Source organism: Oncorhynchus masou, chromosome 24, assembly GCF_036934945.1.
Source record: "Oncorhynchus masou masou isolate Uvic2021 chromosome 24, UVic_Omas_1.1, whole genome shotgun sequence".
Lineage (NCBI taxonomy): Eukaryota > Metazoa > Chordata > Actinopteri > Salmoniformes > Salmonidae > Oncorhynchus > Oncorhynchus masou.
The window spans coordinates 2,517,311-2,544,672 of NC_088235.1; the positions used below are offsets into that span (position 1 = coordinate 2,517,311).

Sequence of the window (27,362 nt, forward strand, 5' to 3'; positions counted from 1 at the left end):
GTAGGAGCCATCACCACATCAGTTTATAATGCTGTAGGAGCCATCACCACATCAGTTTATAATGCTGTAGGAGCCATCACCACATCACTTTATAATGCTGTAGGAGCCAACACCACATCACTTTATAATGCTGTAGGAGCCATCACCACATCACTTTATAATGCTGTAGGAGCCATCACCACAGTTTATAATGCTGTAGGAGCCATCACTACATCAGTTTATAATGCTGTAGGAGCCATCACTACATCTGTTTATAATGCTGTAGCATGAAGGAGCAATCACTACATCACTTTATAATGCTGTAGGAGCCATCACCACATCAGTTTATAATGCTGTAGGAGCCATCACTACATCAGTTTATAATGCTGTAAGAGCCATCACCACTTCAGTTTATAATGCTGTAGCATGAAGGAGCCATCACCACATCAGTTTATAATGCTGTAGGAGCCATCACTACATCAGTTTATAATGCTGTAGGAGCCATCACTACATCAGTTTATAATGCTGTAACATGAAGGAGCCATCACCCCATCAGTTTATAATGCTGTAGGAGCCATCACCCCATCAGTTTATTATGCTGTAGGAGCCATCACCACATCAGTTTATAATGCTGTAGGAGCCATCACCACATCAGTTTATAATGCTGTAGGAGCCATCACCCCATCAGTTTATAATGCTGTAGGAGCCATCACCACATCAGTTTATAATGCTGTAGGAGCCAACACCACATCAGTTTATAATGCTGTAGGAGCCATCACTACATCAGTTTATAATGCTGTAGGAGCCATCACCACATCAGTTTATAATGCTGTAGGAGCCATCACTACATCAGTTTAGAATGCTGTAGGAGCCATCACTACATCAGTTTATAATGCTGTAGCAGCCATCACCACATCAGTTTATAATGCTGTAGGAGCCATCACCACATCACTTTATAATGCTGTAGGAGCCAACACCACATCACTTTATAATGCTGTAGCAGCCATCACCACATCACTTTATAATGCTGTAGGAGCCATCACCACAGTTTATAATGCTGTAGGAGCCATCACTACAGTTTATAATGCTGTAGGAGCCATCACTACATCACTTTATGATGCTGTAGGAGCCATCACCACATCAGTTTATAATGCTGTAGGAGCCATCACTACATCAGTTTATAATGCTGTAGGAGCCATCACTACATCAGTTTATAATGCTGTAGGAGCCATCACTACATCAGTTTATAATGCTGTAGGAGACATCACTACATCAGTTTATAATGCTGTAGGAGCCATCACTACATCAGTTTATAATGCTGTAGCATGAAGGAGCCATCACCACATCAGTTTATAATGCTGTAGGAGCCATCACTACATCAGTTTATAATGCTGTAGGAGCCATCACTACATCAGTTTATAATGCTGTAGCATGAAGGAGCCATCACTACATCACTTTATGATGCTGTAGGAGCCATCACCACATCAGTTTATAATGCTGTAGGAGCCATCACTACATCAGTTTATAATGCTGTAGCATGAAGGAGACATCACTACATCACTTTATGATGCTGTAGGAGCCATCACCACATCAGTTTATAATGCTGTAGGAGCCATCACTAAATCAGTTTATAATGCTGTAGGAGCCTTCACTATCTCAGTTTATAATGCTGTAGGAGCCATCACCACATCAGTTTATAATGCTGTAGGAGCCATCACCACATCAGTTTATAATGCTGTAGGAGCCATCACCACATCAGTTTATAATGCTGTAGGAGCCATCACCACATCAGTTTATAATGCTGTAGGAGCCATCACCACATCAGTTTATAATGCTGTAGGAGCCATCACCACATCAGTTTATAATGCTGTAGGAGCCATCACTACATCAGTTTATAATGCTGTAGGAGCCATCACTACATCAGTTTATAATGCTGTAGGAGACATCACTACATCAGTTTATAATGCTGTAGCATGAAGGAGCCTTCACCACATCAGTTTATAATGCTGTAGGAGCCATCACTACATCAGTTTATAATGCTGTAGCATGAAGGAGCCATCACCACACCAGTTTATAATGCTGTAGGAGCCATCACCACATCAGTTTATAATGCTGTAGGAGCCATCACCACATCAGTTTATAATGCTGTAGGAGCCATCACCACATCAGTTTATAATGCTGTAGGAGCCATCACTACATCAGTTTATAATGCTGTAGCATGAAGGAGCCATCACCACATCAGTTTATAATGCTGTAGGAGCCATCACCACATCAGTTTATAATGCTGTAGGAGCCATCACCACATCAGTTTATAATGCTGTAGGAGCCATCACCACATCAGTTTATAATGCTGTAGGAGCCATCACCACATCAGTTTATAATGCTGTAGGAGCCATCACTACATCAATTTATAATGCTGTAGGAGCCATCACTACATCAGTTTATAATGCTGTAGGAGACATCACTACATCAGTTTATAATGCTGTAGCATGAAGGAGCCATCACCACATCACAAGACAACAGAGTACGAGGACAGAAAGGAAATGAGGTCACTGCTTCCAGAAAGCCAGGGGAAATTTTACTTCAAAACATGTCCTCTTCTAAACAATGACAGAAACACAAACAACCAACTCAACGGTCAGTAAACAACCAGCAACTCAAAGGTCAGGAAACAAGACAACTCTCTCATTGACGCAAGAAAAGAGCATTACGAAAACTGAAGGAAATGCCTTTTATTGTACAAAAATATCAGTCGATCGATTCACTCACTGTCCTCTCCCTCTAAATATTACAGTGTGTCTAGGGGGTCGTATTCCACCCAAGGTCAGTGTGTAGAACAAGGCGACAGTACATGGCCCAAACTGCTCCTGGTCAGCAGGGGGTCTGAGTCAGGTCTACAGACTGCTACTGGTCAGCAGGGGGTCTGACAGTCAGGTCTACAGACTGCTACTGGTCAGCAGGGGGTCTGACAGTCAGGTCTACAGTACAGACTGCTACTGGTCAGTAGGGGGTCTGACAGTCAGGTCTACAGTACAGACTGCTACTGGTCAGCAGGGGGTCTGACAGTCAGGTCTACAGACTGCTACTGGTCAGCAGGGGGTCTGACAGTCAGGTCTACAGTACAGACTGCTACTGGTCAGTAGGGGGTCTGACAGTCAGGTCTACAGTACAGACTGCTACTGGTCAGCAGGGGGTCTGAGTCAGGTCTACAGACTGCTACTGGTCAGCAGGGGGTCTGACAGTCAGGTCTACAGTACAGACTGCTACTGGTCAGCAGGGGGTCTGACAGTCAGGTCTACAGACTGCTACTGGTCAGTAGGGGGCTGACAGTCAGGTCTACAGTACAGACTGCTACTGGTCAGCAGGGGGTCTGACAGTCAGGTCTACAGACTGCTACTGGTCAGCAGGGGGTCTGACAGTCAGGTCTACAGTACAGACTGCTACTGGTCAGCAGGGGGTCTGACAGTCAGGTCTACAGTACAGACTGCTACTGGTCAGCAGGGGGTCTGACAGTCAGGTCTACAGTACAGACTGCAACTGGTCAGTAGGGGGTCTGACAGTCAGGTCTACAGACTGCTACTAATCAGTAGGGGGTCTGAAAGTCAGGTCTACAGACTGCTACTGGTCAGCAGGGGGTCTGACAGTCAGGTCTACAGACTGCTACTGGTCAGTAGAGGGTCTGACAGTCAGGTCTACAAACTGCAACTGGTCAGTAGGGGGTCTGACAGTCAGGTCTACAGACTGCAACTAACCAGTAGGGGGCTGACAGTCAGGTCTACAGTACAGACTGCTCCTGGTCAGCAGGGGGTCTGACAGTCAGGTCTACAGACTGCTACTGGTCAGAAGGGGGTCTGACAGTCAGGTCTACAGACTGCTACTGGTCAGAAGGGGGTCTGACAGTCAGGTCTACAGACTGCTACTGGTCAGAAGGGGGTCTGACAGTGAGGTCTACAGACTGCTACTGGTCAGTAGGGGGTCTGACAGTCAGGTCTACAGACTGCAACTAATCAGTAGGGGGCTGACAGTCAGGTCTACAGTACAGACTGCTACTGGTCAGCAGGGGGTCTGACAGTCAGGTCTACAGACTGCTACTGGTCAGAAGGGGGTCTGTAGTCAGGTCTACAGACTGCTACTGGTCAGAAGGGGGTATGACAGTCAGGTCTACAGACTGCAACTAATCAGTAGGGGGCTGACAGTCAGGTCTACAGTACAGACTGCTACTGGTCAGCAGGGGGTCTGACAGTCAGGTCTACAGACTGCTACTGGTCCGCAGGGGGTCTGAGTCAGGTCTACAGACTGCTACTGGTCAGTAGGTGGTGATACTTTTGACCTTGTGGTTGTGTATCTCTATGGGGTCTACGTCACATATAGTATAGTGTAGTAATGATATAGTTCTGGGGTCAGTATAGTGTTGTAATGATATAGTTCTGGGGTCAGTATAGTGTTGTAATGATATAGTTCTGGGGTCAGTATAGTGTAGTAATGATATAGTTCTGGGGTCAGTATAGTGTAGTAATGATATAGTTCTGGGGTCAGTATAGTGTAGTAATGATATAGTTCTGGGGTCAGTATAGTGTAGTAATGATATAGTTATATACAGTATAGTGTAGTAATGATATAGTTCTGGGGTCAGTATAGTGTAGTAATGATATAGTTATATACAGTATAGTGTAGTAATGATATAGTTCTGGGGTCAGTATAGTGTAGTAATGATATAGTTCTGGGGTCAGTATAGTGTAGTAATGATATAGTTCTGGGGTCAGTATAGTGTAGTAATGATATAGTTCTGGGGTCAGTATAGTGTAGTAATGATATAGTTCTGGGGTCAGTATAGTGTAGTAATGATATAGTTCTGGGGTCAGTATAGTGTAGTAATGATATAGTTATATACAGTATAGTGTAGTAATGATATAGTTATATACAGTATAGTGTAGTAATGATATAGTTCTGGGGTCAGTATAGTGTAGTAATGATATAGTTCTGGGGTCAGTATAGTGTAGTAATGATATAGTTCTGGGGTCAGTATAGTGTAGTAATGATATAGTTCTGGGGTCAGTATAGTGTAGTAATGATATAGTTCTGGGGTCAGTATAGTGTTGTAATGATATAGTTCTGGGGTCAGTATAGTGTAGTAATGATATAGTTCTGGGGTCAGTATAGTGTAGTAATGATATAGTTCTGGGGTCAGTATAGTGTAGTAATGATATAGTTCTGGGGTCAGTATAGTGTTGTAATGATATAGTTCTGGGGTCAGTATAGTGTAGTAATGATATAGTTCTGGGGTCAGTATAGTGTAGTAATGATATAGTTCTGGGGTCAGTATAGTGTAGTAATGATATAGTTCTGGGGTCAGTATAGTGTAGTAATGATATAGTTATATACAGTATAGTGTAGTAATGATATAGTTATATACAGTATAGTGTAGTAATGATATAGTTCTGGGGTCAGTATAGTGTAGTAATGATATAGTTCTGGGGTCAGTATAGTGTAGTAATGATATAGTTCTGGGGTCAGTATAGTGTAGTAATGATATAGTTCTGGGGTCAGTATAGTGTAGTAATGATATAGTTCTGGGGTCAGTATAGTGTTGTAATGATATAGTTCTGGGGTCAGTATAGTGTAGTAATGATATAGTTCTGGGGTCAGTATAGTGTAGTAATGATATAGTTCTGGGGTCAGTATAGTGTAGTAATGATATAGTTCTGGGGTCAGTATAGTGTTGTAATGATATAGTTCTGGGGTCAGTATAGTGTAGTAATGATATAGTTCTGGGGTCAGTATAGTGTAGTAATGATATAGTTCTGGGGTCAGTATAGTGTAGTAATGATATAGTTCTGGGGTCAGTATAGTGTAGTAATGATATAGTTCTGGGGTCAGTATAGTGTAGTAATGATATAGTTATATACAGTATAGTGTAGTAATGATATAGTTCTGGGGTCAGTATAGTGTAGTAATGATATAGTTATATACAGTATAGTGTAGTAATGATATAGTTCTGGGGTCAGTATAGTGTAGTAATGATATAGTTATATACAGTATAGTGTAGTAATGATATAGTTCTGGGGTCAGTATAGTGTAGTAATGATATAGTTATATACAGTATAGTGTAGTAATGATATAGTTCTGGGGTCAGTATAGTGTAGTAATGATATAGTTCTGGGGTCAGTATAGTGTAGTAATGATATAGTTCTGGGGTCAGTATAGTGTAGTAATGATATAGTTCTGGGGTCAGTATAGTGTAGTAATGATATAGTTCTGGGGTCAGTATAGTGTAGTAATGATATAGTTCTGGGGTCAGTATAGTGTAGTAATGATATAGTTCTGGGGTCAGTATAGTGTAGTAATGATATAGTTCTGGGGTCAGTATAGTGTAGTAATGATATAGTTTTGGGGTCAGTATAGTGTAGTAATGATATAGTTCTGGGGTCAGTATAGTGTAGTAATGATATAGTTCTGGGGTCAGTATAGTGTAGTAATGATATAGTTATATACAGTATAGTGTAGTAATGATATAGTTATATACAGTATAGTGTAGTAATGATATAGTTCTGGGGTCAGTATAGTGTAGTAATGATATAGTTATATACAGTATAGTGTAGTAATGATATAGTTCTGGGGTCAGTATAGTGTAGTAATGATATAGTTATATACAGTATAGTGTAGTAATGATATAGTTCTGGGGTCAGTATAGTGTAGTAATGATATAGTTCTGGGGTCAGTATAGTGTAGTAATGATATAGTTCTGGGGTCAGTATAGTGTAGTAATGATATAGTTCTGGGGTCAGTATAGTGTAGTAATGATATAGTTCTGGGGTCAGTATAGTGTAGTAATGATATAGTTCTGGGGTCAGTATAGTGTAGTAATGATATAGTTCTGGGGTCAGTATAGTGTAGTAATGATATAGTTCTGGGGTCAGTATAGTGTAGTAATGATATAGTTCTGGGGTCAGTATAGTGTAGTAATGATATAGTTCTGGGGTCAGTATAGTGTAGTAATGATATAGTTCTGGGGTCAGTATAGTGTAGTAATGATATAGTTCTGGGGTCAGTATAGTGTAGTAATGATATAGTTCTGGGGTCAGTATAGTGTAGTAATGATATAGTTCTGGGGTCAGTATAGTGTAGTAATGATATAGTTTTGGGGTCAGTATAGTGTAGTAATGATATAGTTCTGGGGTCAGTATAGTGTAGTAATGATATAGTTCTGGGGTCAGTATAGTGTTGTAATGATATAGTTCTGGGGTCAGTATAGTGTAGTAATGATATAGTTCTGGGGTCAGTATAGTGTTGTAATGATATAGTTCTGGGGCCAGTATAGTGTAGTAATGATATAGTTCTGGGGTCAGTATAGTATTATAATGATATAGTCCTGGGGTCAGTATAGTGTAGTAATGATATAGTCCTGGGGTCAGTATAGTGTAGTAATGATATAGTTCTGGGGTCAGTATAGTGTAGTAATGATATAGTTCTGGGGTCAGTATAGTGTAGTAATGATATAGTTCTGGGGTCAGTATAGTGTAGTAATGATATAGTTCTGGGGTCAGTATAGTGTTGTAATGATATAGTTCTGGGGTCAGTATAGTGTTGTAATGATATAGTTATGGGGTCAGTATAGTGTAGTAATGATATAGTTATATACAGTATAGTGTAGTAATGATATAGTTCTGGGGTCAGTATAGTGTAGTAATGATATCGTTCTGGGGTCAGTATAGTGTAGTAATGATATAGTTCTGGGGTCAGTATAGTGTTGTAATGATATAGTTCTGGGGTCAGTATAGTGTTGTAATGATATAGTTCTGGGGTCAGTATAGTGTAGTAATGATATAGTTCTGGGGTCAGTATAGTGTAGTAATGATATAGTTCTGGGGTCAGTATAGTGTAGTAATGATATAGTTCTGGGGTCAGTATAGTGTAGTAATGATATAGTTATATACAGTATAGTGTAGTAATGATATAGTTCTGGGGTCAGTATAGTGTAGTAATGATATAGTTATATACAGTATAGTGTAGTAATGATATAGTTCTGGGGTCAGTATAGTGTAGTAATGATATAGTTCTGGGGTCAGTATAGTGTAGTAATGATATAGTTCTGGGGTCAGTATAGTGTAGTAATGATATAGTTCTGGGGTCAGTATAGTGTAGTAATGATATAGTTCTGGGGTCAGTATAGTGTAGTAATGATATAGTTCTGGGGTCAGTATAGTGTAGTAATGATATAGTTATATACAGTATAGTGTAGTAATGATATAGTTATATACAGTATAGTGTAGTAATGATATAGTTCTGGGGTCAGTATAGTGTAGTAATGATATAGTTCTGGGGTCAGTATAGTGTAGTAATGATATAGTTCTGGGGTCAGTATAGTGTAGTAATGATATAGTTCTGGGGTCAGTATAGTGTAGTAATGATATAGTTCTGGGGTCAGTATAGTGTTGTAATGATATAGTTCTGGGGTCAGTATAGTGTAGTAATGATATAGTTCTGGGGTCAGTATAGTGTAGTAATGATATAGTTCTGGGGTCAGTATAGTGTAGTAATGATATAGTTCTGGGGTCAGTATAGTGTTGTAATGATATAGTTCTGGGGTCAGTATAGTGTAGTAATGATATAGTTCTGGGGTCAGTATAGTGTAGTAATGATATAGTTCTGGGGTCAGTATAGTGTAGTAATGATATAGTTCTGGGGTCAGTATAGTGTAGTAATGATATAGTTATATACAGTATAGTGTAGTAATGATATAGTTATATACAGTATAGTGTAGTAATGATATAGTTCTGGGGTCAGTATAGTGTAGTAATGATATAGTTCTGGGGTCAGTATAGTGTAGTAATGATATAGTTCTGGGGTCAGTATAGTGTAGTAATGATATAGTTCTGGGGTCAGTATAGTGTAGTAATGATATAGTTCTGGGGTCAGTATAGTGTTGTAATGATATAGTTCTGGGGTCAGTATAGTGTAGTAATGATATAGTTCTGGGGTCAGTATAGTGTAGTAATGATATAGTTCTGGGGTCAGTATAGTGTAGTAATGATATAGTTCTGGGGTCAGTATAGTGTTGTAATGATATAGTTCTGGGGTCAGTATAGTGTAGTAATGATATAGTTCTGGGGTCAGTATAGTGTAGTAATGATATAGTTCTGGGGTCAGTATAGTGTAGTAATGATATAGTTCTGGGGTCAGTATAGTGTAGTAGTAATGATATAGTTATATACAGTATAGTGTAGTAATGATATAGTTCTGGGGTCAGTATAGTGTAGTAATGATATAGTTATATACAGTATAGTGTAGTAATGATATAGTTCTGGGGTCAGTATAGTGTAGTAATGATATAGTTATATACAGTATAGTGTAGTAATGATATAGTTCTGGGGTCAGTATAGTGTAGTAATGATATAGTTATATACAGTATAGTGTAGTAATGATATAGTTCTGGGGTCAGTATAGTGTAGTAATGCTATAGTTCTGGGGTCAGTATAGTGTAGTAATGATATAGTTCTGGGGTCAGTATAGTGTAGTAATGATATAGTTCTGGGGTCAGTATAGTGTAGTAATGATATAGTTCTGGGGTCAGTATAGTGTAGTAATGATATAGTTCTGGGGTCAGTATAGTGTAGTAATGATATAGTTCTGGGGTCAGTATAGTGTAGTAATGATATAGTTCTGGGGTCAGTATAGTGTAGTAATGATATAGTTTTGGGGTCAGTATAGTGTAGTAATGATATAGTTCTGGGGTCAGTATAGTGTAGTAATGATATAGTTCTGGGGTCAGTATAGTGTAGTAATGATATAGTTATATACAGTATAGTGTAGTAATGATATAGTTATATACAGTATAGTGTAGTAATGATATAGTTCTGGGGTCAGTATAGTGTAGTAATGATATAGTTATATACAGTATAGTGTAGTAATGATATAGTTCTGGGGTCAGTATAGTGTAGTAATGATATAGTTATATACAGTATAGTGTAGTAATGATATAGTTCTGGGGTCAGTATAGTGTAGTAATGATATAGTTATATACAGTATAGTGTAGTAATGATATAGTTCTGGGGTCAGTATAGTGTAGTAATGATATAGTTCTGGGGTCAGTATAGTGTAGTAATGATATAGTTCTGGGGTCAGTATAGTGTAGTAATGATATAGTTCTGGGGTCAGTATAGTGTAGTAATGATATAGTTCTGGGGTCAGTATAGTGTAGTAATGATATAGTTCTGGGGTCAGTATAGTGTAGTAATGATATAGTTCTGGGGTCAGTATAGTGTAGTAATGATATAGTTCTGGGGTCAGTATAGTGTAGTAATGATATAGTTCTGGGGTCAGTATAGTGTAGTAATGATATAGTTCTGGGGTCAGTATAGTGTAGTAATGATATAGTTCTGGGGTCAGTATAGTGTAGTAATGATATAGTTCTGGGGTCAGTATAGTGTAGTAATGATATAGTTCTGGGGTCAGTATAGTGTAGTAATGATATAGTTCTGGGGTCAGTATAGTGTAGTAATGATATAGTTTTGGGGTCAGTATAGTGTAGTAATGATATAGTTCTGGGGTCAGTATAGTGTAGTAATGATATAGTTCTGGGGTCAGTATAGTGTTGTAATGATATAGTTCTGGGGTCAGTATAGTGTAGTAATGATATAGTTCTGGGGTCAGTATAGTGTTGTAATGATATAGTTCTGGGGCCAGTATAGTGTAGTAATGATATAGTTCTGGGGTCAGTATAGTATTATAATGATATAGTCCTGGGGTCAGTATAGTGTAGTAATGATATAGTCCTGGGGTCAGTATAGTGTAGTAATGATATAGTTCTGGGGTCAGTATAGTGTAGTAATGATATAGTTCTGGGGTCAGTATAGTGTAGTAATGATATAGTTCTGGGGTCAGTATAGTGTAGTAATGATATAGTTCTGGGGTCAGTATAGTGTTGTAATGATATAGTTCTGGGGTCAGTATAGTGTTGTAATGATATAGTTATGGGGTCAGTATAGTGTAGTAATGATATAGTTATATACAGTATAGTGTAGTAATGATATAGTTCTGGGGTCAGTATAGTGTAGTAATGATATCGTTCTGGGGTCAGTATAGTGTAGTAATGATATCGTTCTGGGGTCAGTATAGTGTAGTAATTATATAGTTCTGGGGTCAGTATAGTATTATAATGATATAGTTCTGGGGTCAGTATAGTGTAGTAATGATATAGTTCTGGGGTCAGTATAGTGTAGTAATGATATAGTTCTGGGGTCAGTATAGTGTAGTAATGATATCGTTCTGGGGTCAGTATAGTGTAGTAATGATATAGTTCTGGGGTCAGTATAGTGTTGTAATGATATAGTTCTGGGGTCAGTATAGTGTAGTAATGATATAGTTCTGGGGTCAGTATAGTGTAGTAATGATATAGTTCTGGGGTCAGTATAGTGTAGTAATGATATAGTTCTGGGGTCAGTATAGTGTTGTAATGATATAGTTCTGGGGTCAGTATAGTGTAGTAATGATATAGTTCTGGGGTCAGTATAGTGTAGTAATGATATAGTTCTGGGGTCAGTATAGTGTTGTAATGATATAGTTCTGGGGTCAGTATAGTGTAGTAATGATATAGTTCTGGGGTCAGTATAGTGTAGTAATGATATAGTTCTGGGGTCAGTATAGTATTGTAATGATATAGTTCTGGGGTCAGTGTAGTAATGATATAGTTCTGGGGTCAGTATAGTGTAGTAATGATATAGTTCTGGGGTCAGTATAGTGTAGTAATGATATAGTTCTGGGGTCAGTATAGTGTAGTAATGATATAGTTCTGGGGTCAGTATAGTGTAGTAATGATATAGTTCTGGGGTCAGTATAGTGTAGTAATGATATAGTTCTGGGGTCAGTATAGTGTAGTAATGATATAGTTCTGGGGTCAGTATAGTGTAGTAATGATATAGTTCTGGGGTCAGTATAGTGTAGTAATGATATAGTTATATACAGTATAGTGTAGTAATGATATAGTTCTGGGGTCAGTATAGTGTAGTAATGATATAGTTCTGGGGTCAGTATAGTGTAGTAATGATATAGTTCTGGGGTCAGTATAGTGTAGTAATGATATAGTTCTGGGGTCAGTATAGTGTAGTAATGATATAGTTCTGGGGTCAGTATAGTGTAGTAATGATATAGTTCTGGGGTCAGTATAGTGTAGTAATGATATAGTTCTGGGTCCGGTCAGTATAGTGTAGTAATGATATAGTTCTGGGGTCAGTATAGTGTAGTAATGATATAGTTCTGGGGTCAGTATAGTGTAGTAATGATATAGTTCTGGGGTCAGTATAGTGTAGTAATGATATAGTTCTGGGGTCAGTATAGTGTAGTAATGATATAGTTCTGGGGTCAGTATAGTGTAGTAATGATATAGTTTTGGGGTCAGTATAGTGTAGTAATGATATAGTTCTGGGGTCAGTATAGTGTAGTAATGATATAGTTCTGGGGTCAGTATAGTGTTGTAATGATATAGTTCTGGGGTCAGTATAGTGTAGTAATGATATAGTTCTGGGGTCAGTATAGTGTTGTAATGATATAGTTCTGGGGTCAGTATAGTGTAGTAATGATATAGTTCTGGGGTCAGTATAGTATTATAATGATATAGTCCTGGGGTCAGTATAGTGTAGTAATGATATAGTCCTGGGGTCAGTATAGTGTAGTAATGATATAGTTCTGGGGTCAGTATAGTGTAGTAATGATATAGTTCTGGGGTCAGTATAGTGTAGTAATGATATAGTTCTGGGGTCAGTATAGTGTAGTAATGATATAGTTCTGGGGTCAGTATAGTGTTGTAATGATATAGTTCTGGGGTCAGTATAGTGTTGTAATGATATAGTTATGGGGTCAGTATAGTGTAGTAATGATATAGTTATATACAGTATAGTGTAGTAATGATATAGTTCTGGGGTCAGTATAGTGTAGTAATGATATCGTTCTGGGGTCAGTATAGTGTAGTAATGATATCGTTCTGGGGTCAGTATAGTGTAGTAATGATATAGTTCTGGGGTCAGTATAGTATTATAATGATATAGTTCTGGGGTCAGTATAGTGTAGTAATGATATAGTTCTGGGGTCAGTATAGTGTAGTAATGATATAGTTCTGGGGTCAGTATAGTGTAGTAATGATATCGTTCTGGGGTCAGTATAGTGTAGTAATGATATAGTTCTGGGGTCAGTATAGTGTTGTAATGATATAGTTCTGGGGTCAGTATAGTGTAGTAATGATATAGTTCTGGGGTCAGTATAGTGTAGTAATGATATAGTTCTGGGGTCAGTATAGTGTAGTAATGATATAGTTCTGGGGTCAGTATAGTGTTGTAATGATATAGTTCTGGGGTCAGTATAGTGTTGTAATGATATAGTTCTGGGGTCAGTATAGTGTAGTAATGATATAGTTCTGGGGTCAGTATAGTGTAGTAATGATATAGTTCTGGGGTCAGTATAGTGTAGTAATGATATAGTTCTGGGGTCAGTATAGTGTAGTAATGATATAGTTCTGGGGTCAGTATAGTGTAGTAATGATATAGTTTTGGGGTCAGTATAGTGTAGTAATGATATAGTTCTGGGGTCAGTATAGTGTAGTAATGATATAGTTCTGGGGTCAGTATAGTGTTGTAATGATATAGTTCTGGGGTCAGTATAGTGTAGTAATGATATAGTTCTGGGGTCAGTATAGTGTTGTAATGATATAGTTCTGGGGTCAGTATAGTGTAGTAATGATATAGTTCTGGGGTCAGTATAGTATTATAATGATATAGTCCTGGGGTCAGTATAGTGTAGTAATGATATAGTCCTGGGGTCAGTATAGTGTAGTAATGATATAGTTCTGGGGTCAGTATAGTGTAGTAATGATATAGTTCTGGGGTCAGTATAGTGTAGTAATGATATAGTTCTGGGGTCAGTATAGTGTAGTAATGATATAGTTCTGGGGTCAGTATAGTGTTGTAATGATATAGTTCTGGGGTCAGTATAGTGTTGTAATGATATAGTTATGGGGTCAGTATAGTGTAGTAATGATATAGTTATATACAGTATAGTGTAGTAATGATATAGTTCTGGGGTCAGTATAGTGTAGTAATGATATCGTTCTGGGGTCAGTATAGTGTAGTAATGATATCGTTCTGGGGTCAGTATAGTGTAGTAATGATATAGTTCTGGGGTCAGTATAGTATTATAATGATATAGTTCTGGGGTCAGTATAGTGTAGTAATGATATAGTTCTGGGGTCAGTATAGTGTAGTAATGATATAGTTCTGGGGTCAGTATAGTGTAGTAATGATATCGTTCTGGGGTCAGTATAGTGTAGTAATGATATAGTTCTGGGGTCAGTATAGTGTTGTAATGATATAGTTCTGGGGTCAGTATAGTGTAGTAATGATATAGTTCTGGGGTCAGTATAGTGTAGTAATGATATAGTTCTGGGGTCAGTATAGTGTAGTAATGATATAGTTCTGGGGTCAGTATAGTGTTGTAATGATATAGTTCTGGGGTCAGTATAGTGTAGTAATGATATAGTTCTGGGGTCAGTATAGTGTTGTAATGATATAGTTCTGGGGTCAGTATAGTGTAGTAATGATATAGTTCTGGGGTCAGTATAGTGTAGTAATGATATAGTTCTGGGGTCAGTATAGTATTGTAATGATATAGTTCTGGGGTCAGTGTAGTAATGATATAGTTCTGGGGTCAGTATAGTGTAGTAATGATATAGTTCTGGGGTCAGTATAGTGTAGTAATGATATAGTTCTGGGGTCAGTATAGTGTAGTAATGATATAGTTCTGGGGTCAGTATAGTGTAGTAATGATATAGTTCTGGGGTCAGTATAGTGTAGTAATGATATAGTTCTGGGGTCAGTATAGTGTAGTAATGATATAGTTCTGGGGTCAGTATAGTGTAGTAATGATATAGTTCTGGGGTCAGTATAGTGTAGTAATGATATAGTTCTGGGGTCAGTATAGTGTAGTAATGATATAGTTCTGGGGTCAGTATAGTGTAGTAATGATATAGTTCTGGGGTCAGTATAGTGTTGTAATGATATAGTTCTGGGGTCAGTATAGTGTAGTAATGATATAGTTCTGGGGTCAGTATAGTGTAGTAATGATATAGTTCTGGGGTCAGTATAGTGTTGTAATGATATAGTTCTGGGGTCAGTATAGTGTTGTAATGATATAGTTATGGGGTCAGTATAGTGTAGTAATGATATAGTTATATACAGTATAGTGTAGTAATGATATAGTTCTGGGGTCAGTATAGTGTAGTAATGATATAGTTCTGGGGTCAGTATAGTGTTGTAATGATATAGTTCTGGGGTCAGTATAGTGTAGTAATGATATAGTTCTGGGGTCAGTATAGTGTTGTAATGATATAGTTCTGGGGTCAGTATAGTGTAGTAATGATATAGTTCTGGGGTCAGTATAGTGTAGTAATGATATAGTTCTGGGGTCAGTATAGTGTAGTAATGATATAGTTCTGGGGTCAGTATAGTGTAGTAATGATATAGTTCTGGGGTCAGTATAGTGTAGTAATGATATAGTTCTGGGGTCAGTATAGTGTAGTAATGATATAGTTCTGGGGTCAGTATAGTGTAGTAATGATATAGTTATGGGGTCAGTATCTCACCATGCTGGATGTCCTTCATGTCCAGATGCAGACTGGACATCAGAATCCCCACTGCCTGAGAACGCTTGTTGTTCAGCAATTTGACCACCTGCAGAGAGAGAGAAACATCAACACATGATAAACTCAGAGAGGAGGAGAGAAACAAACTAGAATGCTATTTGGCCATACACAGAGAGTACACAGCGGCAGAATACCTGACCACTGTGACTGACCCAAAATTAAGCAAAGCTTTGACTATGTACAGACTCAGCGAGCATAGTCTTGCTATTGAGAAAGGCCGCCGTAGGCAGACATGGCTCTCAAGACAAGACAGGCTATGTGCTCACTGCCCACAAAATGAGGTGGAAACTGAGCTGCACTTCCTAACCTCCTGCCCAATGTATGACCATATTAGAGACACATATTTCCCTCAGAAAGAATTTGAAAACAAATCCAATGTTGATAAACTCCCATATCTATTGGGTGAAATACCACAGTGTGCATCACAGCATCAAGATGTATGACCTGTTGCCACAAGAAAAGGTCAACTAGTGAAGAACAAACACCATTGTAAATACAACCCATATTTATGCTTAATTATTTTGACTTTTGTACTTCAACTATTTGCACAATTTCAACACCATATATATATATATATATACACACACACGTTGGGAGGGGGAGAAAGAGGGGAGAGAAAGAGGGGAGATGGGGGAGAAAGGAGACGGGGAGAGGAGACGGGGAGAGGAGACGGGGGAGGGGAGAGAAAGAGGGGAGATGGGGGAGAAAGGAGACGGGGGAGAGGAGACGGGGGAGAGGAGAGGGCGGTGGGAGAAAGAGGGGGGAGAGGGGAGACGGGGGAGGGGAGAAAGAGGGGGGGAGAAAGAGGGGGAAGAGGGGAGAGGAGACGGGGGAGAGGAGATAGGGGAGGTCGGCGGGAGAAAGAGGGGGGGGGGGTTATTGCAAATGTATTTTAGAAGCCTGACATCCCAGTTACAAAGTAATATTCTCAACCTCTGACGTGCTCAGTGGAAGGACATGTGGACCTGACCAACCTCTGACGTGCTCAGTGGAAGGACATGTGGACCTGACCAACCTCTGACGTGCTCAGTGGAAGGACATGTGGACCTGACCAACCTCTGACGTGCTCAGTGGAAGGACATGTGGACCAGACCAACCTCTGACGTGCTCAGTGGAAGGACATGTGGACCTGACCAACCTCTGACGTGCTCAGTGGAAGGACATGTGGACCTGACCAACCTCTGACGTGCTCAGTGGAAGGACATGTGGACCTGACCAACCTCTGACGTGCTCAGTGGAAGGACATGTGGACCTGACCAACCTCTGACGTGCTCAGTGGAAGGACATGTGGACCTGACCAACCTCTGACGTGCTCAGTGGAAGGACATGTGGACCTGACCTTCCCACAACGCTGGTTACTACCGACTCTCATCCAAGGTCACGGTTTTCCCATTGACCTTTACCGTCCAGAACAGTTTCCTGACGGGAACAAAGTGACACCCCCAGCTAACATTCAGGATAGGATGAACTTCCTGTGTTCTTCATTCCATCCCTCCTGCTTCAACCTGGCATCATATCTAAACGTCTGCTCTATGACGTACCATATTCTTTCTATAATCAGAAACATGACATTTCCTCCGTTTCCTCCCCCAACAGCCCCGGGACAGTGTTGGCAGGCAATTAAGGAATGGAGAAAATAGTCAAGAAAAACAGTCTGTATATGATTATAAACGACTGGCGTCCATTTCCCCATCAGCAGCTGTAGCACAATGAACGACTCCGCTCTCTGATTAAATAATTACCCTGTAGGAGGTTGAGAGACAGACCAGACGTTCTGCTGGGAGAGGAGACCTGAACTCACACAGGCCAGGTCTACTCGGAGAGAGAGGGGAACCCACGGTGACCTCACACAGGCCAGGTCTACTCGGAGAGAGAGAGGGGAACCCTCGGTGACCTCACACAGGCCAGGTCTACTCGGAGAGAGAGAGAGAGGAACCCACGGTGACCTCACACAGGCCAGGTCTACTCGGAGAGAGAGAGAGAGGAACCCACGGTGACCTCACACAGGCCAGGTCTACTTGGAGAGAGAGGGGACCTCACACAGGCCAGGTCTACTAGGAGAGAGAGAGAGGGGAACCCACGGTGACCTCACACAGGCCAGGTCTACTAGGAGAGGGGAACCCACGGTGAACTCACACAGGCCAGGTCTACTAGGAGAGAGAGAGGGGAACCCACGGTGACCTCACACAGGCCAGGTCTACTAGGAGAGAGAGAGGGGAACCCACGGTGAACTCACACAGGCCAGGTCTACTAGGAGAGAGAGGGGAACCCACGGTGACCTCACACAGGCCAGGTCTACTAGGAGAGAGAGGGGAACCCACGGTGAACTCACACAGGCCAGGTCTACTAGGAGAGAGAGAGGGGAACCCACGGTGAACTCACACAGGCCAGGTCTACTAGGAGAGAGAGAGGGGAACCCACGGTGAACTCACACAGGCCAGGTCTACAAGGAGAGAGAGAAGGGAACCCACGGTGACCTCACACAGGCCAGGTCTACTAGGAGAGAGAGAGGGGAACCCACGGTGACCTCACACAGGCCAGGTCTACTAGGAGAGAGAGAGGGGAACCCACGGTGACCTCACACAGGCCAGGTCTACTAGGAGAGAGAGAGGGGAACCCACGGTGACCTCACACAGGCCAGGTCTACTAGGAGAGAGAGAGGGGAACCCACGGTGACCTCACACAGGCCAGGTCTACTAGGAGAGAGAGAGGGGAACCCACGGTGACCTCACAGGCCAGGTCTACTAGGAGAGAGAGTGCAAGTAGTAGAATGAATGGCCTAACTTCTGCAGCAGCCCTGAGACTGGAGGTGTGTGTTTACTGTGTAGAGGCCAGAGACTGGAACAGTGTGTGTTCACTGTGTAGAGCCAAGAGACTGGAACAGTGTGTGTTTACTGTGTAGAGCCCAGAGACTGGAACAGTGTGTGTTTACTGCGTTTACTGTGTAGAGCCCAGAGACTGGAACAGTGTGTGTTTACTGTGTTTACTGTGTAGAGCCCAGAGACTGGAACAGTGTGTGTTTACTGTGTAGAGCCCAGCGACTGGAACAGTGTGTGTTTACTGTGTAGAGCCCAGAGACTGGAACAGTGTGTGTTTACTGTGTAGAGCCCAGAGACTGGAACAGTGTGTGTTTACTGTGTAGAGCCCAGAGACTGGAACAGCGTGTGTTCACTGCGTAGAGCCCAGAGACTGGAACAGCGTGTGTTCACTGTGTAGAGCCAAGAGACTGGAACAGTGTGTGTTTACTGTGTAGAGCCCAGCGACTGGAACAGTGTGTGTTTACTGTGTAGAGCCCAGAGACTGGAACAGTGTGTGTTCACTGTGTAGAGCCCAGAGACTGGAACAGTGTGTGTTCACTGTGTAGAGCCCAGAGACTGGAACAGTGTGTGTTCACTGTGTAGAGCCCAGAGACTGGAACAGTGTGTGTTTACTGTGTAGAGCTTTGAGACTGGAACAGTGTGTGTTTACTGTGTAGAGCCCAGAGACTGGAACAGCGTGTGTTCACTGTGTAGAGCCCAGAGATTGGAAACAGCGTGTGTTCACTGTGTTTACTGTGTAGAGCCCAGAGACTGGAACAGTGTGTGTTTACTGTGTAGAGCCCAGAGACTGGAACAGTGTGTGTTTACTGTGTAGAGCCCAGAGACTGGAACAGTGTGTGTTTACTGTGTAGAGCCCAGAGACTGGAACAGTGTGTGTTTACTGTGTAGAGCCCAGAGACTGGAACAGTGTGTGTTTACTGTGTAGAGCCCAGAGACTGGAACAGTGTGTGTTTACTGTGTAGAGCCCAGAGACTGGAACAGTGTGTGTTTACTGTGTAGAGGCCAGAGACTGGAACAGTGTGTGTTTACTGTGTAGAGCCCAGAGACTGGAACAGTGTGTGTTTACTGCGTTTACTGTGTAGAGCCCAGAGACTGGAACAGTGTGTGTTTACTGTGTTTACTGTGTAGAGCCCAGAGACTGGAACAGTGTGTGTTTACTGTGTAGAGCCCAGCGACTGGAACAGTGTGTGTTTACTGTGTAGAGCCCAGAGACTGGAACAGCGTGTGTTCACTGCGTAGAGCCCAGAGACTGGAACAGCGTGTGTTCACTGTGTAGAGCCAAGAGACTGGAACAGTGTGTGTTTACTGTGTAGAGCCCAGCGACTGGAACAGTGTGTGTTTACTGTGTAGAGCCCAGAGACTGGAACAGTGTGTGTTCACTGTGTAGAGCCCAGAGACTGGAACAGTGTGTGTTCACTGTGTAGAGCCCAGAGACTGGAACAGTGTGTGTTCACTGTGTAGAGCCCAGAGACTGGAACAGTGTGTGTTTACTGTGTAGAGCTTTGAGACTGGAACAGTGTGTGTTTACTGTGTAGAGCCCAGAGACTGGAACAGCGTGTGTTCACTGTGTAGAGCCCAGAGATTGGAACAGCGTGTGTTCACTGTGTTTACTGTGTAGAGCCCAGAGACTGGAACAGTGTGTGTTTACTGTGTAGAGCCCAGAGACTGGAACAGTGTGTGTTTACTGTGTAGAGCCCAGAGACTGGAACAGTGTGTGTTTACTGTGTAGAGCCCAGAGACTGGAACAGTGTGTGTTTACTGTGTAGAGCCCAGAGACTGGAACAGTGTGTGTTTACTGTGTAGAGCCCAGAGACTGGAACAGTGTGTGTTTACTGTGTAGAGCCCAGAGACTGGAACAGTGTGTGTTTACTGTGTAGAGGCCAGAGACTGGAACAGTGTGTGTTTACTGTGTAGAGCCCAGAGACTGGAACAGTGTGTGTTCACTGTGTAGAGCCCAGCGACTGGAACAGTGTGTGTTCACTGTGTTTCCCCCGAAGACCACCAACGTTGAAAACATTGTTTTTAGTTTGTGTTGTCTGATTTTGATCAGAGACTCAAGACAATGGACAGTTTTCCACTGTGAGTCAGCGCCACGTCGGTCTGCCTGGCACCCTGCGTCAGCGGCTGGAAACATTCTCCATCTGACAGTAGTCGACTACGTATGGACATGAACTTTCCCCTTCAGAGAGTCAACAGATGACCCGTGAGTACGTCACCTTCTCTCGCTCTACATCCCCCCCCGTCGGGTTGGTCGGTGTCTCGCCGTTTCAACAGGACCAAAACAACCCAGATCCAAATAAACAGACTCCGTAACAACGGCAGTTCTGCTCTACAAAGTTATGGAGGACGTGGGAAATGAGCCTCACCTGGATGGGAGGACGTGGGAAATGAGCCTCACCTGGATGGGAGGACGTGGGAAATGAGCCTCACCTGGATGGGAGGACGTGGGAGGAAATGGAAATGAGCCTCACCTGGATGGGAGGACGTGGGAGGAAATGGAAATGAGCCTCACCTGGATGGGAGGACGTGGGAGGAAATGGAAATGAGCCTCACCTGGATGGGAGGACGTGGGAGGAAATGGAAATGAGCCTCACCTGGATGGGAGGACGTGGGAGGAAATGGAAATGAGCCTCACCTGGATGGGAGGACGTGGGAGGAAATGGAAATGAGCCTCACCTGGATGGGAGGACGTGGGAGGAAATGGAAATGAGCCTCACCTGGATGGGAGGACGTGGGAGGAAATGGAAATGAGCCTCACCTGGATGGGAGGACGTGGGAGGAAATGGAAATGAGCCTCACCTGGATGGGAGGACGTGGGAGGAAATGGAAATGAGCCTCACCTGGATGGGAGGACGTGGGAGGAAATGGAAATGAGCCTCACCTGGATGGGAGGACGTGGGAGGAAATGGAAATGAGCCTCACCTGGATGGGAGGACGTGGGAGGAAATGGAAATGAGCCTCACCTGGATGGGAGGACGTGGGAGGAAATGGAAATGAGCCTCACCTGGATGGGAGGACGTGGGAGGAAATGGAAAAGAGCCTCACCTGGATGGGAGGACGTGGGAGGAAATGGAAATGAGCCTCACCTGGATGGGAGGACGTGGGAGGAAATGGAAATGAGCCTCACCTGGATGGGAGGACGTGGGAGGAAATGGAAATGAGCCTCACCTGGATGGGAGGACGTGGGAGGAAATGGAAATGAGCCTCACCTGGATGGGAGGACGTGGGAGGAAATGGAAATGAGCCTCACCTGGATGGGAGGACGTGGGAGGAAATGGAAAAGAGCCTCACCTGGATGGGAGGACGTGGGAGGAAATGGAAAAGAGCCTCACCTGGATGGGAGGACGTGGGAGGAAATGGAAATGAGCCTCACCTGGATGGGAGGACGTGGGAGGAAATGGAAATGAGCCTCACCTGGATGGGAGGACGTGGGAGGAAATGGAAATGAGCCTCACCTGGATGGGAGGACGTGGGAGGAAATGGGAAAGAAATTAGCCTCACCTGGATGGGAGGACGTGGGAGGAAATGGGAAAGAAATAAGCCTCACCTGGATGGGAGGTCGTGGGAGGAAATGGAAAAGAAATTAGCCTCACCTGGATGGGAGGACGTGGGAGGAAATGGAAAAGACCCTCACCTGGATGGGAGGAAGTGGGAGGAAATGGAAATGAGCCTCACCTGGATTGGGAGATCGTGGGAGGAAATGGGAAGAGCCTCACCTGGATGGGAGGACGTGGGAGGAAATGGGAAATGAGCCTCACCTGGATGGGAGGACGTGGGAGGAAATGGGAAAGAAATTAGCCTCACCTGGATGGGAGGACGTGGGAGGAAATGGGAAATGAGTCTCACCTGGATGGGAGGACGTGGGAGGAAATGGGAAATGAGTCTCACCTGGATGGGAGGACGTGGGAGGAAATGGAAAAGAGCCTCACCTGGATGGGAGGACATGGGAGGAAATGGAAAAGAGCCTCACCTGGATGGGAGGACGTGGGAGGAAATGGAAAAGAGCCTCACCTGGATGGGAGGACGTGGGAGGAAATGGAAATGAGCCTCACCTGGATGGGAGGACGTGGGAGGAAATGGAAAAGATTCTCACCTGGATGGGAGGACGTGGGAGGAAATGGAAAAGACCCTCACCTGGATGGGAGGACGTGGGAGGAATTGGGAAATGAGCCTCACCTGGATGGGAGGACGTGGGAGGAAATGGAAATGAGCCTCACCTGGATGGGAGGACGTGGGAGGAAATGGAAAAGAAATTAGCCTCACCTGGATGGGAGGACGTGGGAGGAAATGGAAAAGACCCTCACCTGGATGGGAGGAAGTGGGAGGAAATGGAAATGAGCCTCACCTGGATTGGGAGATCGTGGGAGGAAATGGGAAGAGCCTCACCTGGATGGGAGGACGTGGGAGGAAATGGGAAATGAGCCTCACCTGGATGGGAGGACGTGGGAGGAAATGGGAAAGAAATTAGCCTCACCTGGATGGGAGGACGTGGGAGGAAATGGGAAATGAGTCTCACCTGGATGGGAGGACGTGGGAGGAAATGGGAAATGAGTCTCACCTGGATGGGAGGACGTGGGAGGAAATGGAAAAGAGCCTCACCTGGATGGGAGGACATGGGAGGAAATGGAAAAGAGCCTCACCTGGATGGGAGGACGTGGGAGGAAATGGAAAAGAGCCTCACCTGGATGGGAGGACATGGGAGGAAATGGAAATGAGCCTCACCTGGATGGGAGGACGTGGGAGGAAATGGAAAAGATTCTCACCTGGATGGGAGGACATGGGAGGAAATGGAAAAGACCCTCACCTGGATGGGAGGACGTGGGAGGAAATGGAAAAGACCCTCACCTGGATGGGAGGACGTGGGAGGAATTGGGAAATGCGCCTCACCTGGATGGGAGGACGTGGGAGGAAATGGAAATGAGCCTCACCTGGATGGGAGGACGTGGGAGGAAATGGAAAAGAGTCTCACCTGGATGGGAGGACGTGGGAGGAAATGGAAAAGAGTCTCACCTGGATGGGAGGACGTGGGAGGAATTGGGAAATGAGCCTCACCTGGATGGGAGGACGTGGGAGGAAATGGAAAAGAGTCTCACCTGGATGGGAGGACGTGGGAGGAAATGGAAAAGAGTCTCACCTGGATGGGAGGACGTGGGAGGAAATGGAAAAGAGCCTCACCTGGATGGGAGGACATGGGAGGAAATGGAAAAGAGCCTCACCTGGATGGGAGGACGTGGGAGGAAATGGAAAAGAGCCTCACCTGGATGGGAGGACGTGGGAGGAAATGGAAATGAGCCTCACCTGGATGGGAGGACGTGGGAGGAAATAGAAAAGAGCCTCACCTGGATGGGAGGAAGTGGGAGGAAATGGAAATGAGCCTCACCTGGATGGGAGGACGTGGGAGGAAATGGGAAAGAAATTAGCCTCACCTGGATGGGAGGACGTGGGAAATTAGCCTCACCTGGATGGGAGGACGTGGAAGGAAATGGGAAAGAAATTAGCCTCACCTGGATGGGAGGACGTGGGAGGAAATGGAAATGAGCTTCACCTGGATGGGAGGAAGTGGGAGGAAATGGAAATGAGCCTCACCTGGATGGGAGGACGTGGGAGGAAATGGAAATGAGCCTCACCTGGATGGGAGGACGTGGGAGGAAATGGGAAATGAGTCTCACCTGGATGGGAGGACGTGGGAGGAAATGGAAAAGAGCCTCACCTGGATGGGAGGACGTGGGAGGAAATGGGAAAGAGCCTCACCTGGATGGGAGGACGTGGGAGGAAATGGGAAATGAGCCTCACCTGGATGGGAGGACGTAGGAGGAAATGGGAAAGAAATTAGCCTCACCTGGATGGGAGGACGTGGGAGGAAATGGGAAATGAGTCTCACCTGGATGGGAGGACGTGGGAGGAAATGGAAAAGAGCCTCACCTGGATGGGAGGACATGGGAGGAAATGGAAAAGAGCCTCACCTGGATGGGAGGACGTGGGAGGAAATGGAAATGAGCCTCACCTGGATGGGAGGACGTGGGAGGAAATGGGAAAGAAATTAGCCTCACCTGGATGGGAGGACGTGGGAGGAAGTGGGAAATGAGCCTCACCTGGATGGGAGGACGTGGGAGGAAATGGGAAAGAAATTAGCCTCACCTGGATGGGAGGACGTGGGTAATGTTAGAGCTCTGGGACCGGATCGATCAAACGTCTTAGTAAGAGAGCTGATGTAGGATCAGTGCCTTTTAGATCGCCGTGTGTACTTAGTCAGGGGAGAAGGTGATCCGAGAACAACACTTACTCTGATGCTTAAAAGAAGAAAGAAAATGGCACCTGGTCTGACGTCTGTGACCATTTTAGTCTGTCAAATGTGAATTGGGGGACACACAGTAAACAGAAGTGACTGTCTCTTTAAATTCCACACAGCCAGTTAGGAGCTCGAGAGGTGCTGACATCAGTCATGACATCAGACTGGGGTTAGACCAATGGAAAGAGGAAACAAAGGGGCTTCATCTCAGATCATTGAGGAGGTAGAACCATATTGTTACCACAGTGTATGAAACAATACATACTTTGATAAGGGGGGGGGGGTGATTTGGTGAATGAAACCACTGAAAACAAAATGAATGGATTGATTAAAATTCTCTTAACTTTTACCATGATATGTCCCTAAAATAAATGTCAGCATATATAGTAAATATTGTCAGGCTTTTCAATAAAAGAAGATCGTAGTGGCATTACAAATCAAACAGTCTGAGTGCTGCTGTGTTTTCTTTGAGCCAACTGGCCTATGACATCGGCGCAGGCATTTCACACACATGACATTAACATGTAGCGCTCATTAATCCTCAACCTTTGTTCTCCTCTTAACGTAGAATCAGCCTCCTTAAATAGATCTTCAAATCGGACTAAAATTGCTAAACAATTTGATAAATCCCAACGGAAACACTTCCTATAGCTGGCACGCCGACCGGAATTAAAAACTAAAGAAAACATGTTAATTAAAATTAAATGGTTTCCGGGGTAACCTCCGGCAGCTAGCAGGGAATAAAGGATAGCATTTACTCCAATCAGCATCTAAGGAAACGTTTTAAACACGGACTGCAATCATTCTCTAAGGGAGTGGGACGACTTCAAGTATTTGAGGTCAAATCGCTGAAACAACATTAAAATTCCCAAAACACTTTATTTGGTAACTCAAATAGCATCCAGATTTAGGTCGAACCACAAGACAACTTTAGGAGAAAAGTGACGGGGCTCCATCTTTAAAATAAGACATAAGAAAAGATTGTCTCAGGAAAATTGTATTTTAATGGTAATATGTAATAACTTAATGTTAGAAATAAAAATAATACAGACAAGCAGCAGGCCGGGACCCTCAGACTACACGGGCCGGGGGCCGGACCCCTCAGACTACACGGGCCGGAGGCCGGACCCCTCAGACTACACGGGCCGGGGGCCGGACCCCTCAGACTACACGGGCCGGGGGCCGGACCCCTCAGACTACACGGGCCGGGGGCCGGACCCCTCAGACTACACGGGCCGGGGCCGGACCCCTCAGACTACACGGGCCGGAGACCGGACCCCTCAGACTACACGGGCCGGAGGCCGGACCCCTCAGACTACACGGGCCGGGGACCGGACCCCTCAGACTATATGGGCCGGGGACCGGACCCCTCAGACTACACGGGCCGGGGGCCGGACCCCTCAGACTATACGGGCCGGAGACCGGACCCCTCAGACTACACGGGCCGGGGGCCGGACCCCTCAGACTACACGGGCCGGGGGCCGGACCCCTCAGACTACACGGGCCGGAGGCCGGACCCCTCAGACTACACGGGCCGGAGGCCGGACCCCTCAGACTACACGGGCCGGAGGCCGGACCCCTCAGACTACACGGGCCGGGGACCGGACCCCTCAGACTATATGGGCCGGGGACCGGACCCCTCAGACTATACGGGCCGGGGGCCGGGGACCCCTCAGACTACACGGGCCGGGGGCCGGACCCCTCAGACTACACGGGCCGGAGACCGGACCCCTCAGACTATACGGGCCGGAGACCGGACCCCTCAGACTATACGGGCCGGAGACCGGACCCCTCAGACTATACGGGCCGGAGACCGGACCCCTCAGACTACACGGGCCGGGGGCCGGACCCCTCAGACTACACGGGCCGGAGACCGGACCCCTCAGACTATATGGGCCGGAGACCGGACCCCTCAGACTATATGGGCCGGGGACCGGACCCCTCAGACTATACGGGCCGGGGGCCGGACCCCTCAGACTACACGGGCCGGGGGCCGGACCCCTCAGACTACACGGGCCGGAGACCGGACCCCTCAGACTATATGGGCCGGAGACCGGACCCCTCAGACTATACGGGCCGGAGACCGGACCCCTCAGACTATACGGGCCGGAGACCGGACCCCTCAGACTATACGGGCCGGGACCCCTCAGACTATACGGGCCGGGGACCGGACCCCTCAGACTATATGGACTGCTCAGATCAGCTACAGACTGGTGTGTGTGTGTGTGTGGTGTGTGTGTGTGTCTCCATGTGGGCTTCCCTGTAGCTGTAGCGTTGTTCTTTATTGATGACAGATCCTCGTTCTGCTACTCCTGTCCAAACAACAAGCTCTGCGGAGATCAGATCAAATCACATCATCTGAACATGGTTTAGATGGTGAGACTGGGCTACATGGTCTGCCTCCACAATGGCACCCTGTTCCTTACATTGGGCCCTGATCAAAAGGACCGATCCCCAGAGCCGGGCCCTGATCAAAAGGACCGATCCCCAGGTCAGGGGGAACCACCCCAGACAGTTCCCAGGTCAGGGGGAACCCCCCCCAGACAGTTCCCAGGTCAGGGGGAACCCCCCCCCCAGACAGTTCCCAGGT

At 44.6% G+C, this 27,362-nt stretch overlaps 1 pseudogene; it reads right to left on the reverse strand.

Annotated features, from left to right (window-relative positions):
• Window positions 1-27,362, reverse strand: part of LOC135513361 (formin-2-like) — a 158,158-nt pseudogene that overhangs the window by 84,265 nt on the left and 46,531 nt on the right.